Here is an 18,215-nt window from a genome sequence, read left to right on the forward strand (position 1 = left end):
TTAAAACATGGATGTTTTGGGGGTTTTTGTTTGTTTTCTTTTGTTTTGTTTTCTTTTGTTCACCCTGGGCTCATCTTCTTGGAGATATTCCAGACAATCAGGTATGACAAATTCTTTTCTCTCATGGTCTTCCTAGTATCCTCGGTAGAGGATACTGATTAATCATCAACTTACAGTATATAATTACAAAGAAGTATTGCAAAATTATTTTTTACCACAAAATTTCAGTGACTTCATGCATAACATATCCTACTCATAGCTCACACTGCCAGAAAGTCCCCTATTTACTCATCTGTTCTTTTCTGTACATATCATAGCTTTTAATATATTTGAAAAGGGACATGAGAAATCCAGTCCTATGGCCAGCAGTGAAATTCTGTTAATGGTCTCTGAAGTAAAAGGGATTTCTTACTCTGGTATGAACAGGATGAATAAATCTTGCATTGCTTTGAATGAAATTGGTTTCTCCAAGAGGAATTTAGTAAACAAAAAAATTAGACTGTTTCCAGCCTCAACAAGGGATTGTTCCTATAGGACTTTTATTTTGCTGACATATATTCTCCTAAACTCCTGGAACACACAGCTACATCTTACAAACATTGTTCAACACAGTAGTCAACAACAGGCATAAATCAACAGGAATTTCTCAGTATTTGTCTAAAGTGTTCCAAAGCCAGTTATTCTCCATGACTTGTGCTAATGTTTGCACACCAGCCTTATAATCTGCATTTTAACCCTTCAGAGTTTTATGTGAAATCAAAAATAGAATCCAAATTCTGATGTTTAAGCCTTACTAGTTCCTTCCAATATATGATGCTGTCACAAAAAGTCAAAATCTGACAAAAGTTAACAGACATATGGATATCTGAAACAGCTAGAGAAACTCAGACTCCAGTGCTTGCTAACATACAGTAAATTTTGAGGTTTTGGAAGTGATTGAAGGAAATATATTTGTTGGGAATTCAACAAAAAGAATTCTGGTAGCTGAGGATTTTGAATTTCCTTCTACTGAACCACCTATTTCTTTATAAAATATTTTTTTCTCTTTAGAAGAAGTTCTATAACTAATGTCTATCTACTTTAAAGACTTTCATAATTTAATGTATCCAAAATGCACAAAATGTTTTCACACTCTGAGGAATATGCATTTCAATGGGATGCAATGGTGATTTAACACCCGAAACTGTTCAACTCATAGTTCTTATGTAAGAAAAAAATGTACAAATCTAAATATGCAGGCAAAAGAATAAGAAATTCCACACAGTAAACACAATCCGCTTTTGCAAAGTATCATAGAGGAAACTCTTGAAAGAAGCAGAATATTTAATATAAATCCCATTGCTTACTGCATCAGCAAGGCTTTCAGTTGTAAGCAATTATATTGTACCAGTTCCCCATACAGGCCACTGAGGGACACCATTTTCTAAGGATATCCATTTGGATATTGAGCTGTTGACTGCAGCTCTTTGGACGTGGTTATCCAGACAATTTCTTATTCAATGAATAGTCCATCCATCAAACTCGTGTCTCTCCAATTTAGCAGCTCAGGTATTGTGTGGGAATCATGTCAAAGGCCTTGCAGAAATCAAGGTAGATGCCATAAGTTGCTTACTGACCAATGCAGTCACTGCATCATAGAGGGATGTTCAGATTAGCCAGGCATGATTTGTCTTTTTTGAAGCCATGTTGGCATGTTGGCTATTTCTAATTACTTTCCTGCCCCACACATGCTTTGACATACTTCCAGGAAGATCTTTTCTGTGTTCTTATCAGGCAAAGAGGTGAGTTTGACTGGTTAGTAATATTCAGGGTCCTCCTTTCTTCCTTTTTTAAAGATGGCCATGATATTTCTCTTTTTCCAGTCACTGGTGACTTTCCTGACTGCTATTTTGAATACTGCCTGATGTTTTGAATACAGTGGTGAGCAGCATAGCAGCTACATCAGCCAGTTCCCTCAAGACCTTGGATATCCCTCAATACACTTTGTCAGATCTTATGGACTTCTGCATGTACAGGTTCCTGAGAAAAACAGATAAAATAAATTAAATATGGATTAAAAAATGCACAAATGAAATACAGATACAGATAAGATAAACCATTTAAGAATTAGTCTTAATATCTTTAGTAAATGAATGTGCTGATTTGAAATTAAGAGCAGTATTGTTGCAAATATGTATCTCAGGCCCAAATTATACCACGAGATAGCCTTAGATTGAAATTTTTTTGAGTATATAGTACTTCCAGAGGCTGACAGAAACTAAAAAAATAATCCATCAAGCATGTGGAATCTCTGGAATTTCTTTGAAAATTAGTAGAGTAGTTTAGATGCTTGTTTATGGGTTAAAATTTGTTCAGACTCTATGTTCTGTCCTTATTGCCATGTTTGAGACCCCACTTAAAATTAGTTGCCTAGGGAAGAGTGGCATTCATGGCCTGATCCACCTGTGACATTCTGCTACTATCTATGTGTCAAATTTAATGGCTTGTGACAGGTCAATTAAAGTTAAGGAACTCAAGGTTTGTATGACAGATTGGTTGTTTGTGAAGTGAATTTATACGTGTACATAAGGTAATAATTTGCATAGTTAATTTATTGTTGTTGTGAATATTACATTTGGTTGTGTAAATTATACCAGTTTGCGGTTCAGATAAAAATGGATATTGATGGATTTGTTTTGATTATGCACAGGTTGTCTTTGACTAGAAATTCATCTGGATGTAATTCTTCCCTCTCTGGTGTCAGATGGCAGAGAACATCTGCACATCAGATCTGAGGACCAAAGTCAGTGAAAGCAGGCAAAACTGCTCAGGTCTTGGTACTAGCAGAGTTCAAACTTGTGTTCCCTGCTTGGGAAGAATGAGTAAGAGAGAGGTTTGGCTGACCACCTCCACAGCTCAGTGCTCAGGGTTGTCACCAATAGATGTTGGGCAGTTAGCATGGGCATATATTCAAGTTTTATAAACATGTATTTCAGGTTAAAGAGTTTCCTCAGAAAATGTTTAAAGCAATGTAGGAAAAACCACTGATGTTTAGTGCAATTTCCTGGAATGTAGGAAATTGAAATTTAAGTATGTTTTACAAGGGATAATTTTAAAACAACTGCCTGGTTTTTCGTTCTGTAACCATCATAATCACCATATCACTGGACAAATAAAGAAATGCATCTTGACATTTTGTTTTCTTTCTTTTATAGTCATATAGCTATCTAAATTTATATATTTAATGTTGATATGGGATTATCTCTTTTTCTGTTGAAGAATTAGGTTTGTGTTTACCTTTTAGGTGTGCTTTTCAGTATTTATATTTAGATATCTTTGATAATTCTTTATTGAATTTAGCCCAGGTATTATGAATTATTTCCTGAACCTATATGAACTTCTGAGAGACCTATAAATCTCTTGTGAAATAAAGGAGAGATTGTGGGGGGTAGTTTTGGAAAAACAGGTAGAAGAGTCGATAGATTTTTAATGATATTGGCTGACAATTGGCTTAAGCTAAATTAACTCTGCCTGCTGCCGAGAGAGATTCTTACCTGTTCTCATTCTTGTATCAACACTTGCAATCAGTTGAGCCAGATCATTTATCTTTGGTGTTGGTTATTGTTTTCCCGTGTGATTAGTTTCCAGTCAGCTAATCTTGACTTGCTGTAGGGCCCCAAGATGCTCTCGTTGGCTGAAGGGAGGCAGCAAAAACTAGCTGGGAAAGGTAAGAATGTTATTTTGGGAAAAAAACCCAACAACTTTATTTTGGCTGAATGAGTTAGTACCCTAGAATGTACACAAGGCTTCCCTTTCATGCCCAAATAACTTTAGCTAAGCCTAAAATTCTAATCTGTGTACAAGAAGAGTGTATCCTGTTCACTTGAGACACAATTTAATGTTCCCAAGTCTTTGTTATTCCTTTCTTATACAGGTATAATGAAATATACATTGGTCACCACCTTGAGGCTACTCAGAGAATGAAGCAATATAATGTGTGGATCATGCTTGTTAACTGCAGTTTTCATGTTGTGACTACATCACACCACTTTCTGAAAAGTAATGGCTTTCAAAAAGCTTCTTCAGGCTATGCTGGGTCTTTGTATTAACCTATAATATACCTATTATGTCTCAGCTCCTCTGTTTTGCTCACTCTCTCATGAACATAATCTTGCAGACAATGCCAGGGGCAACTTCTGAGCTGGTGTTTCTTTTTTAAAGTGGGAGGCAATTACCGACAGGATGTAATCTGTTGGATTTCATTCCTTACTGTGACTCATTAAAGCATACTTTACCTTCTGTGAATGCTAGAAAGGCTAACCCTTCCCCCACATGCCCTTTAAAAAAAAATTAAAAATATTTGCTAGTGACTATCTGGCAAGTAATGCCAGGTAAACAGCCATTTCTAACTCATCTTGCTGTACATTTTAATTAATGAGATTGTGCCAGACAAATGAGGGTCTGGAAAAATTAGCACTTGCATGAAAAAAGCATAGTCTATTTGCTTTAAGATGAGGAAACAGCAATTTGATTTGGCTCATGTTTTCCTGTAATAAAAAGAAAATTGTATTATATATGTTTAAGTATAAGTCTGTTTGGTTTTCATCTCTTATAATATCTTCTCTTATTCATATGAATGCAAATAAACAATAACTTCTGTGGAGAGATGGGGATAGGTAAGAATCTGTCTATATGTAATAAACTTGCATACATTTCCCAATGTATTTAAATAAATGAATATATCATGCATGTCAACAGAAGCAGACTATTGCACTTTAGGCAAATGAAATGCTAAGTACTGCAAAGTGACAGATTTCAAAATGGCACCTTCAAAAGGCTACAATCAATTTTATGGATTCTTTAACTTTGCTAAACACAAAAAAGAAGTATATAAATTTTAAAAAACCTGTAAATTTTAATAAACTGTCACTAATCTTCTTACTGTTTTTTAAAATTGATCTGTTTAATTGAAATAACTAAATATAAAAATACTTTCAAAATAAATGAGAAAACATGTTTGTTTTGAACTGTATGTGGGGTTTTCAGCATTACATGGCAGAGGATTTTCACAGAACTTTCTTTTAATGCTTATTATAATTATTATTATGTACCCAACATTTGACCAACTAAAACATAAATAAATGTGCATAAATACACAGTAAGTATATAAATAACCATTCAATGAAGAGTCTATAGGATTTAATCCTGGGACCAGTATAATTTTCTCATCACACTTGCTAAATATTATAAACACTCCCTAAGCTCAAAAGGAGAGAGTTGTTTAAATCAACCATATGGTATTTCTATAAAAAAACTCAACAAAATAGCACCTAGCAACAAGGTTCCTAAATTTTATTTAAGATTAGGAAAGGAATTAGAGAAGCATAGAGAAATGTGTATACATACCTGATTGGAGGGTAAAGAAGGTGGAGACAAACACTTCTCAGTGGTATTCAGTGACAAGAGGTGATGGGCACAAACTGAAACACAAGAAAGTCCATTCACATGAAGAGATTACTTTTTCACTGTAAGATTGGTTGTTGAGCACTGGAACAGGTTGCTCAGGAACATGCCACTGAGTCCTCATCCTTGTAGATATTCAAAACCCAACTGAACAAGCTGCTCCAGCTGACCCTACTTTGAGCATGAGGTTATTGAATTACAGTCTCCACAGAACTTAAGTTTCTGTGACACTGTGCATTTTTGCTCTCTGCTCCATAAAGAGAAATTATGTGGCCGTCATTCAAGACAGATGCAGAAATTTTCACTGAAGGATTTAGGGAGCGACTTTCTGAAGCATGAATTGTTTTCCACTTTTCACCATTTACCTCAGTGATGCACAGCTAAATAGATTAAGGAAATATACGTAATTGTAGTCACAAACCCATCCACTGATGCCAGGAGCTCTGCAATGTAACTCTCATGTTCATTAACATAACGCTAATTTAATTGGTTTTGTGCATGACTGAATTTATTTTTTTCCACTTTAAATATCGTTCTCTCAATAGCCTTGTTCTGCTACGACTTCAGAAAAGGAAACAAAGGAATATCCAGCTGTGCTGCCCATAATGAGCATCATGAAACATCACAGCATGTTTTAACAGAGAGATATTCTACTGCAATAACAACTGATATTCTAAACTCACATTAATTTAAGTTTAAATATATATATTAAAAAAAAAGAAAGTAACAGCAGCAGCAAGAAAATCCCTAAAAAGGTCAGGGAATTTCAGGGAATTCTGAAAAGGCTGCTGGACAAATAAACAGAAGAAAAATATTTCTGTGATGTTCATGATCCACTAAGTGCTGAAGGTGAGAAACCTTTCTGGTGAATCATCATCACATTTCTGCCTTTTATGGAATTCTCCAGCTGATCTCAGTGGTCATTGTCAGAGATATTATATTGTTCCCTATGGACATAACATTGGATGTGCTGCAGTCTTTATGTCTTGCATAACTGATATATTATTTTAAGCCAAAGAGTTCATGTCTTGTATTGATAAATAAAGTCTTGAATTTCTACTCTTTCTATACAGTACTCTTTTCAACTATTTTCCAACCATTTGGCTTTTAGTTCCTGGGTCTGATCTTAGTGTTTGCTGAATACAAATTCTTAATATACAAGCTTACTGGCAAAAATAATGAAATTAATAATATGTTTTCTTAAGCTCTGCCAACTATCTTTTGGGATCCTAAAGATAAAAAGGATGGTTCATATGTACATAGGTTCTGAAAGTCCATATTGTTTCACACCTTACTGATGACAGAATGAATGTACAGAGGTCCCCAGCTGCAATACATTCCCCATCTATAAAATTATTTCAAACAGGAGTTATATGGACAGGATATGAATAAGAAGCTTATCATTTATGTTCGTATTTTTAAAATAAAAGTGCACCTAGAAGTTTTCCAAGGGAACAGTGCAGAAGAACATAAGAGCCATTTCTGAATAAAACATTGAATTTGCATTATTTTGTAACTCCTAAGAGGAATTAGCACTCTTAATTATCCAGATAAATAAAAGTTGGGAAAGAATTATTTATTCATGATTATGTAACTTACAAAGCAGGAAATGCTAAGGCCAAAAATCTTGAGATTATTGCCAGTATAAATCTAGATATTTTTAAGCACACAAAACTGCTTTTTCCTGAATTACTGTTATTCTCAGGACAGCTTTATTCTGTGGCTGAGTTAAGTTTTGTTTTTTGAAGTCAGTCATAAAAATGTAATTATATATAACTGTAGGGGAAAAAGTTTAAATTATATAGGATTTTTTTTAATCTGATTTGGAGATTAGATTTTAAATGGTCTATAATTTGTCAAGAGTAAAAAGAAGACTAATTGCAATCAGAGAATTGAAACTGTGATGGTAAGAGACAGAAAATAAAGTGTAATTTAGCTCTAAAGGACTATTCCTGAGATTCCAGAATACTACTTCTCTCTTCCCCAATAAATTTTCTGTGCATGGAATAAGATAAACTATTATCCCTAATGATTAATTTCTTACTATAGTCCACAGATTATAAGACATGGAAGAGGGGATGGGATGGATAAATCATTCTGTCTGGCTAGTAAAAATTTTATGTGTATTTGCATATCTAAGTATATGGTCCCATCACTGTAAGACTGTGACAAAAGCTTCCATTTTAGCTCACATAGGTATCTGTTACCAGAAACCTGAAAATTCAAGGTTAGCTGTGAAGAAGGGTAGGTTTGATTAGGCAGACTTTCAATTCAAAGTACTTCATATGTCCATAATTCTCCAAATCCACTGAAATAATGCTATAAACAAGGTTATTTCAGAGATCTGCTAGTCTGCAATATCTGTATGAAAAAGCATCCCATAAAATTCTTAGAGTAATGTTCTGTGTGTGCTATCTAGTTCTGTCTTTAATTTTTCCTATAGAGTTTATTGATTAAACAAAAATGGCATATTAAAGGATTAATTAATTCTTGAAATTATAGCTCTGTAGCCCAAGAAATATATTATTGATATGAACAATGAAAGATATGGGCTTTTGCCACCATTGAAGCCTGAAGAATTGTGTAGACTTGGCATGAGCTAAGTTTAGGTTGTTTCAGCTGTCATAATAATTGCTTAATAATTGGGTAATGACTGAGTGTCTTGGGAGTTATGTTGATGAATATGATATATGATAAATGTTTAACATTTGTGCAGAGGTTCAGTGAAGAAAGTGAGACTGCATTAACAAATATATGAAAGTCACAGTGAGTAGATCAAAGACAGAGAAGGAAGAAATCTCTTTCCATCAAACTTGCTGTCTCGGTGAAGAACATCTGTCATTACCAACTCTTTGAAGTTGAAGATACCAACCAGGAACCCCTGGTATCCATCTGGAGTAAGGTGGGGACCATCAGCCTCAGGACCTAGTCAGTGTAAGACTGAATATAGCAACAGAGAAAAAATTGTAAATAGAGGGAAAAGGTTTTGTTTGTGTATGACAGTGATACTTTGCTGAAAGGGACATTGGTTCATTCATTATATAATTTGCATTCTTTTCACAGTAAGTTCATCAATACTCATGTGAGGCCATCCTCTTCTACCCACAGAGTAATTTTGAATGCAATATTACAGGTAGGAAATGTAAGCACTATATCAATGCTGAATGTTGTCATTTGACACACTGGATTACCTCAGGTAAATTCTTTACCTCTTAAGATTTTGTTGATGAGCCTGTTGGCATTATTTTCCCTTTTGATCCAGAGCTATATTAAAAGTTTATTTATAACTAAACAGTCAGAAACACATCAATCTAGAAGTATAACAGTAATAATGCCCTAACCCTTCAGACCTCCTATTTAAAATATAACTAGTGTGTCAATGTCTTATTAATCTTTTCTTTGTATCTATTAATCTATAATTATTTTCTTATATTAATCAGTTTTTTGGATAGCTCACCTCTATTATCCTGATTCAGCTTTGTCTTGGTCAAAACATGTTGCACAAAGGTAAACCATTTGTAGTGAATATATTCCTGAATTTATATTGCACTTTGTTAAAAACACTCACACTTTTGGAAATAATAAACAGAAATAAGTTCTAATTAATATTAACCCCAGTTATTTTTCTTATAGTTCAGTGTAAACCAGTGCTTGTCTTTCAGTATTGTGTTTAATGTAAGGTCTGCTTTTAGCAAGAGTTACTGCAATTATTTAAATACATTTATAATGTGGTCTATTGTTCCATTGTACCTGTGTATTATATGTATTTTTATTGCATGGATTTGATTCTATTCCACATTTGGAATGTTTTTCATATGATTATAGAGTCACAGGGATGTAAAGAAAATTACAGAAACCCTACAGCTTAGTGGTTGTTTGCTTTTTTCCCTTCTCCTCACATTTAGTAAAAAGCTTATTCAGATTGGTTTGGAGCTCTTTGTGAATATTTAAAGCTTACTGATCCTGTTCTCTTCTCTTTTGCACTCTCCAAGGGTGCTTTATGCTTACTTTTGTAATTGACAAGGTGACTATGTTTAATTAACAAGGTTCTTTGATTCTGTTAGACTTACAATTTGAAGTTAGAAATATGTTTGCTTCTCTTTGGAGACTCAACATTTAGTGCCAAATTAATGAAGATTAAAGACCTACTGAAGACAATAATTATTGCTTATTTAAGAATTTAAGAATTACGAATTTGCGAGTAAGTAATCTCTAAATTCTTGTTCTGATTTCAGCCCAGGGTGTGAGGGAGCACAGCCTGGAGCCATGTGGGAGTGTCTAGGTTGTTATTTTACAGCACACATATCATTCCTGGGGCGCAGAAGTAGGGCATTCTCATTTCTGAGAAGGGGTCCACAGCCATTCTGTCTTTTTCCAGGGAGCAAGCAGTGAATGTAGCGGTGGGGTAATGCTGGTTCTGACTGAAGGTCTTGTCTGCAATTGTTTTTCATGGTCTCAGGCTTGGGAAAAAGCGGTGTCCAAGGGCCTTTTTGTTCTTTTTCTCTTTGACCAGCTGTGGTCACCTGAGGTCAGACTTGGTGAGCATTTTGCATGTAATCACTCTATTTTATACACTGTTAATATTACATTGTTGTTGTTATTGTTTGTTTTCTTATCTCATTGGTGTTTCTAGTGAATTGTTATCTCAAGCCATAATATCTCTGCTTCAGAATATCTCTGCCTAATGTCTCTCTCACCTGAAGGCATAGAAGGAGGGTTTAATTTTCAGCTGGGCATTTTTCCATTACTCGTTACTTTTTTTGACTTTTTTAAATTGATGTTTTTAGAACTCAGAGAATTGAATTTTTATTTATTATTAAAGTCAGTATATCAATAAAGAAGTGAAAATAAAACACTGGTATTTTTTGTAAAAATTCTTTGCAATTTCAAATTCCCAGAGAAAAACATAGTCAATTCATATTAAATTTCATATGGGTTTGAACTGTGTATTTTGTATCCAAGGTCAGCTTTTATGTATTACGGTGCTTTAGTCTTAGAATTACAGTTATTTGCCTCAATGTTAATATTCCTGTTTCTTGGGAGAATTAGGAAGTAAACAAAGTGGATAACTGCAATTTTTCTACTTAGTTGTTCTTAGTTTTCCAGAGCTTTGGGTAGTGAAAACAGATGGCAGTCTTGCATACATTGCTCTGGCCTTTGTTTTCAGCACAGAAAAGGAAATATTCAAATTTGCTCACTCTCAAGCAGAGAAGAAAAGAAGCAATTGAGCAGTATATGTATTTTGAGAAGGAAAACAAAACTAGACGGTGGAGAAGAGGTAAAACAAAAAGGACTCTAGCTGCAGCTACCTGATGCATCTTGTAATACACTCTGATAACGTTTATTAAGAAATGAAGCAAAGGTATCCAGAAGTTGAATTCTAATTTTTTTTATCTCTGATCCCTAAGTAACACAAAATCTGACAGACTGCACTAAAGACACTGCATATAAAGAAAAAAAAAAAGGAAATTATTTTGCAGGTCTCTTTTAAATAGAGAGACAAAAGGAAAGAAAGGAAAAATAAATTTCTGGTACTTAAGAAAAGAACAAAAACAAAGAGGAGAAACAAAAGAAGTGGACATGGACAATAAGAAACAGTAATTCTGAATCATGAAATCATTTATGTTGAAAGAAATCCTTAGATTATTGAATGCAAGTGTTGACATTACCGAGTTAACATTAACATTACTGAGTCCAAATGCCCCTAAATGCCACATCTGTTTATTTTAAATATTCCCAAGGATATTTGACAGCCCTTTCAGGAAATAAATTTTTCCTTGATCTTCTACAAAAAATTTTGTGGGAAAGAAAAATTAAGTGAATTGTGCAAATTAACTTTCAGATTAACATACTCCACTAGGTTTGGTTAGTTCCTAATTTCTGATAAAACTTGCCCATATTAATCTGTAATCCAGTTTATAGTTAACTAGTCCTAACAAATATGTTACAGGACATACAGAAAGGTAGAGAAGTGGACAAGGTAAGAAATTCCATGTTTTAATTCTTACACAAGCATCTATTAGTAGTTTTTAAATCTCTCGCTATCATTTTAAAGACTCCTATTTTGTAAGCATTTATTCTATAGCACAGAACCTTGTTTTCTTCATTTCAAAGACAGGAAAGGTAATATCAGGTCCTCTGCAGTTTAAGAGGAGGGAATGATTCATCAAATGGATGTCACTATAAGACACAGAATGATTCACACGGACATGTTTCAGTGTATGATAGGAAAAAGAGATCCTTTTATTTTTCCAACTCCAGTATTTATAGATTCTTGGCAATGACCAGGGATTGGATAATTAAGTCACCACCTTCCAAATCACACTGGTCGTGCAAAACATCCATCAAAAGACATTTCTTAGAAGGAATGTATAAACATCTATGTTTATAGTTACTTTCCTGGGAAAGTGGCTAGAAACTATGAAAGCAAGGCCAGAAGGTTTGGTTTTCAGGGCGACAATCTAGGATGGAATAATTTATGGTATATCACAAGAGTTTCACATTTAAATATGGACTGGAACTTGGGGTTTCTTAGCTCTGTATTATAATGCAGATTATTGCACCGTTTTTGATTTCTAGTATATCTTCTGATGAACCATAAGTCAGTGTGTACATGATTTAAGATGTATATTTAGAGTATTTAACCAGCTATTGTTGAAAATGACCCATGTAGAACATCAAAGAAGTGCTATTCAAGGAGCACAACAGAAGTGAGCTGTAAATTCAGTCTTTGATTTGGTGGTTGATTTCCAACTCAGATGCACAACGGAATTATTTCTTGAATCAGGGTTTTAAAATTTTTAATATCTGATAGAGCTGAAATTTTTGTTTAGAAACTTTTGTTTAGAGGACAAAGATGTCTTTTGAAATGATTTGCATTTGCAAGCTAATTATTAGAATTATTATTAGGAAGTTTCAGTGTTTATTCCTTGTCAAAAATTCTTGGTGTATAATATAGACTATAAAAAATTCAAACTAGATCAAATTTAGAAATGAGATTGAAATAGTTTCCTTTAAAAAAAGTCATTTTTTACTTAGACCTACAAGAATTAAAGTTTTTTTTTTTTATCCAACTACTAAATATAAATCTATTGGAATCTATAATGCCTGTATAAATGTCTTGTTGAATACAAACACCGATGATCAAATACCTGGTCAATATTAACCTAACAATTATTTGGAAAGCCTCTGTTATATGTTTTTATTATTATTATTAACATGTTTTTATTTTATCTAAGTTATAGGTCATATAGTAGGCCAGACATTAGGATGTATGTGCAGGTCTTTAGTGCACTTCAAAGGAGGGAAACAGAGAAAATTAATATTTATGCTGCTTTGTTACAAGTGGCAGACTATATTGGTCTTAGAGAAAGAAAGTAAAAAATAAAGAAAAGGAGTGGAGGATGCTGCTTGGCTGACAATATGTCACTGAACTTTAAGAGGTAATTTGAGTTATTTAATGACAAGAGTATTTGGATTTGTATTCTTCACTTTTTTTTGGTTTTTTTTTATTTTTCTGTTGCATTAATGGGCATGTCCTGTACATGCTTAACTGTCTATTCCCTATATAACTAGAAGTTTGATTATGATATATAATATATTGGAGGCTAGGTTTAGAACTGAAGTAGCAGTAAATAATATAATATATTTTTTGATCTTTTCTCTGTGTTTCTAAAAATATTTAATTAAATATCAATCTTAGTGGACTGGAATAATTTTTATTATCATTTTATGGGGAAGGTATCCTTTTATAGGATAGCAGGAAAGTCATCTTCTAAAGTTTGATTTAATATTTATTAAGTTTTTCTTCTTAAAAAAAAATCCTTTTTCTACTGTCTCTTTATGATTGGCAATAGTTATAAGCATAATTAAAAGTAGATCTTTCAGCAAGATAATTTCAAATCCTAGTTATAAGATAGTAAATTAAATAGTTTTTTTATAAAACCAGTCTATTTTTTTCACCAGTTGTGCCATTGCAACCCAGCTGAGAAATTTTCAAAGTTTGAGTTTTACATATTTTGTTTAAGAACATTGTTTTCTTCAGCCTAGCATAAACATTTTGTTCCTACTCAGTATCTTTTAGTAGTACAAATTTAATTTTATGTTACCCACCATTGTTAAGTGTATTCACTGTAATACTTGGAAATTTAAGTTCTGGGCTCAAATGTGGCAGGCAGACAGCTATGGACAGGGCTGTAAAAGTGTAGCAGTAAATTACAGGAGAAAATTCTACCTTTCCCAAAGGGAAATGATGATGAAATTTACTTTTTAATGTGTATTTGAACACAAGAGGAAGTTATTGACTTCGCTGGTCACTTGTCATTGAGCTGATTCTACTGCAAATGTATTGATTCTAGGAAAGCTAATTCTGATAAGCATAATTTTACAAAAGATAGTAAAACAGCAGTTTTACCAAGTCAATGAACTAATGCTGTGAAAAAGCTTCCTTATAATCTGATATTTATTCTACAGTTTCATCCTCTCTCTTAGCTGTTTCATTCCTTCCTCTTTTCTTCAGTTTGGTTTTATTTTTTGGAGAACTAGTTTTAATATGCTTTGCTCTTATGTCAACTTTATTATGACTCACTAATGCAAAAAAATTTGTATATTTTTTCTACCCTGTAGTCCTGACTTTGATCTTTCAAGTCAGGAGCTAGAAGTTAACAAAAGTTAGCTTTTGTTTGAAGTTAGAAGTCTCCCACTTAATAAGACAGTGATATCAGTCTTTTACTCATACTAGGTGAAGAGACTGCTCAGAAGAGGGAATTTTTTTAGTTATATAATTCTCTGCTCACAAATGCTCAAGCAATGATTTGCTATCTGGATTTCCTGTATGTACATTAGGGAAAATATATTACAATGTTAATATTTTTCATTTCTACTTGATTTATTTTCAGTTACCTTGAATTATTACTTCATTTTGCTTTTCTAGTTCCACTTAATGCTGGTTTGCCAGTCTAGAAGAATGACTTCTATATCAGATTTCTATTTGCTCTAGAACTGGCAAATTTGGGTTAAAAGCTCTTAATTTGCTTTTTCATGTCTGGAATTTAACCTTTGTACACAATGAATAACTTATTGTCCTAATTTTTTTTCCCCCTAGAGTTCCGCTCTTGGCAAGTAGCAATGACTTCCCTCAGTCTTTGTAATCCTGGTGCAGAGGAAATGGTTCTGTATGCTATCACAAGTACCCAGAAATAATTTGAGGTGTTTTATTCTCTCCTTTTAGAGCACTCTTAGAGTATATAATTTACCCTGTCCTGGTTGGTTTTGCTTGCTGTGTGCAGCCAGGGCTTGGTGGTCCCAGCAGCAGTCTGGGGTGGGGGACAGAGCACTGGGGGCTCAGCAGGGGCCCACTGGGACAGGGTCTAATTCCAGCCAGGAGCACGGCAGCCAGGGGATCCAGGGCAGATCCAGCCCTTGGGAATCAGGCTCATCCCTGGAGATGGGGCTTTGGCTCACAGACTAACTGGGATGTGGTGGGATGGTTGCTGAAGCTGAGACATATATGTCAGTTTTAGCCAATGCTCTTCATAAATAAATTAAATGTTCAGGAAAACAAATGAAAAACACTGCTCATAACAATTAGTCTACATAAACACATTAAGAGTGTTTCCTATATCCTTTTGGTGTTCAATAATTGTCACATTTGGATGGTTGTGCTCTTTGATACAATATTTTTAAGTAACACCATAAAATCATGTTCAAAACATCTTGTGTGGAGGTTTTCATAAGTGAAGGATATTTCTGCTGATCAAAATTTCATCATGACAGCCTGGAACTACGGACATGGGTCCATTTGGGCATCAAAATAAGGAGTGAGGATGATTGAGTTTTTTCACTGAATGAGTGTTCTGTTCAATCTAAACAATTCAGTATAGTTAGATCTAATAAAACACTTTTTGCAAGTTGTTTTCAAAGGCCAACAACTTCTAGTCTTTTTTTTTTTTTTTTTTTTTAATGATGAAACCCTGAACCCAGTAGTCATGTTGCATAAATCTTGCCATATAAAAGCAAATCTTGTGGTACAAACTACAGAAAAGTCTGTCTGGTTTTGCTCTGCCACCTTACAAAGTGACAGGTTCTACCAGATGGCTGTTTATTCATGTGCATTCGCTACAGGTGGAACATGAATGAAAAACTTATACTAGATACCTTATTATTAGTTATATAAACTGACTTTCACAAACACTGGCAGAAAAATCTGACAGAAAACTTACTAGCAAATATACAAACCTCTAAGTCATTTTCATGATCCTATTGAACTATTTCAATTAAAAAAAATAATGGGAAAAAATCTAGATTAAGTGATCCAATTATTACACTTAAAAAAATATAAACTTATTTCTTTATTTCTGATAAACAGTTTCAACATGATAAAACTTGGATTATGTCATTTGCTGCCTTTTTCATTGATAGCATTTATTGAGTTTTTCACGGGTATCTACACTTTGGACAGCAGAGGAAACCACTGGATTTCCTAGCATGGAAACACCTATGGAACTGTTTTAATGACAGCTAAAGTTGCTTTCCCCTTTGTTTCATGGGAACTTGCAAATCCTTAGACAGAAAAAAAGAAGTGCTGAAATACGTACAGTAAGCAAGGCAATCTTATTGTAGATTATATTTACAAGAGTTCATTTAAAACACAGTTTCTTTAAGAAATCTTTTTTTTTTTTTTTTGTCTTCCACCAAACTTTATCATATTATTGGTTCTTGTCTGATAATTCTCAAAATGCTGGAGTTAATATTTGAATTAGAGATCAAGACTGCCAGATGATGTGAGGCCAGTAGATAAGCAGGTGACTTTTTCTCTATTCTGTGGATAATAGCATTATGTTAATATTCAGTATCTAACATACTGAAGTCTTTCAATTTTAAAGAATAAATTTTAGAGAACTAGTCTATCTTATTTGAGACTTTAAGTACAGTTATACCAGTCCTCATATAAAAATAAATATGTAGGTATGAAGCAATATCAGTAATTCAAATTCTCCAATACAACAGGAAAATTATGTTAGTGTCCTAACAGCATTTCCTGTGTGCAAACATTTCAAAATATTCTCAAATGTATAGAGTAAATTTTTATCGCCAATCCTCAGAAGCTTTAACAACATTAATAGAAATTCAAACTCAATTGGACACAGCTCTTTAGCAGCATGCTTTGACTGGGCCTAGCTTTCAGCGAGGGGTTGGAAAAAAGGACCTCTGAAGATCTATTCTAACCTAAATTATTCTACAATTTAAAAATTTTTAGTTTTATTAATTTTAAAACTAATTGAAGTTTATGTGAACCTGAATCCGTTTAGCCATGGTAGTGGCCACTGGTGTTTGGACTTTTGACAATAGGAAGGACTTATAAAAGGATATAGTCACATTTTAGGGATCCAAGCAGTTTTCAGAACTGAGGTGGTTCTTATTCAATTCATAAAATACCAGGGTCCACCCAGATATCCTTTTAAATCTATTTTACATACGTGAAGAAAATAATTTCAGTTGGATTTAACTTTAAAGCTAATTTTTTAAAGCTGCAAGGAGCTACCAGCCTTCATTATGGTCAAATTTATCAGTATTTGGATAAGATTAAATGTAACATTGAATATTTAATACAAATGTCACTCTTCACACATAAACTCAAAGAAGTATCTTGTAATTCACTCTAATAATCTGCATCTCAGAGATACAATGAAATTACATTCTGTCATACTTTCTAAGTTAAATACTACAGCTATTATATTATATTGCAAGGAGGGAGCAGAGTAGGTTGTTACAAAATGCTGTTTTTACATGAAATAATGTTCTAAGGTCCATCTAGAAACCATTGTTACTAAAAAAATCAGTGACACAAAATGCTGCATTGAGGTAATCAGCAAAAAGCATGGTGAAATGAAAATGGGAACATTCAGTTTATTCATTTAATTCTTTAAGACAATAGTCCCAAAATTAAAATACCATTGTTATATATATTCCGTAAATACTGTATCATATTTTTTTAAATTTATTTTTGTATTTATTTGTGTTTCACAAAGTTATCAATATTTAATTTAGAATCATTGGCCAAATCTTATATTATGGAAAATGTATTTTCTACAGGTCCATACATTAAAGACACAGTTTGCTCATTCCCATGTATACAAGAAAGTGTATAAATAGTAAAAAAAGATGCTAAAATACTGATACTCTTATGCTTTAGTAAAATAATATGCTATGAAATATGATATAATAGAGCCATTATACCTTGATACCTCTTTTATTTGAGCATTTCTCCAAGTTTTTGGTAACTTTTTCATGCTCTAGAAATATAACAGTGCAATGAAATATTTAATTCAAATTAAAAAAAGTAGTGAAAATCCATATTTATTTCAAAGTGCATCAGATTTATTTGGTTAATTTTTTCCCTGTTGAAACTCATAAAGAATTGTTTGCCATCAAATATTTGTAACATCCATGTCATTATAGTCTATGTCTTCTCATGAGCTGATTGCAAAGAAAACAATTTTAGTTTGGGGCTGAACTGGTTTTAAAAAATGCATAATGTACTTAACACATATAAAATATATTCATTATGATGGTTGTGGCTTTTTTTCTCACATTTATAATTATTTCTGCATATCAGCATACAAAGACACAATGGGTAAGTACTGACAGTTTAAAAGAGTAAGAAGTAAAAAAGGGTAGGAAAGAAAGGAGCCCGTGCTGCAGTAGGTGCCCACAGGGACTGCATGAGCGAGCAGATTTTCTGTCCTGTGGCCTTATGGGGGAACACTGGAGCA

The 18,215-nt window shown here is 33.4% G+C and overlaps 1 long non-coding RNA gene across 1 annotated transcript; it reads right to left on the reverse strand.

Moving 5' to 3' along the window:
* Positions 1-339: 339 nt before the first annotated feature.
* On the reverse strand, positions 340-5,463 carry LOC107202611. The gene is made up of 3 exons (XR_001520757.1): positions 5,386-5,463; positions 3,534-3,697; positions 340-2,019 (listed from the first exon to the last, which is right to left on the reverse strand). It is a non-coding gene; the product is annotated as an uncharacterized LOC107202611 (long non-coding RNA).
* Between the last annotated feature and the right edge of the window lie 12,752 nt (positions 5,464-18,215).

The sequence above is a fragment of the Parus major genome, chromosome 3 (genome assembly GCF_001522545.3).
Source record: "Parus major isolate Abel chromosome 3, Parus_major1.1, whole genome shotgun sequence".
In the NCBI taxonomy this organism is placed as follows: domain Eukaryota; kingdom Metazoa; phylum Chordata; class Aves; order Passeriformes; family Paridae; genus Parus; species Parus major.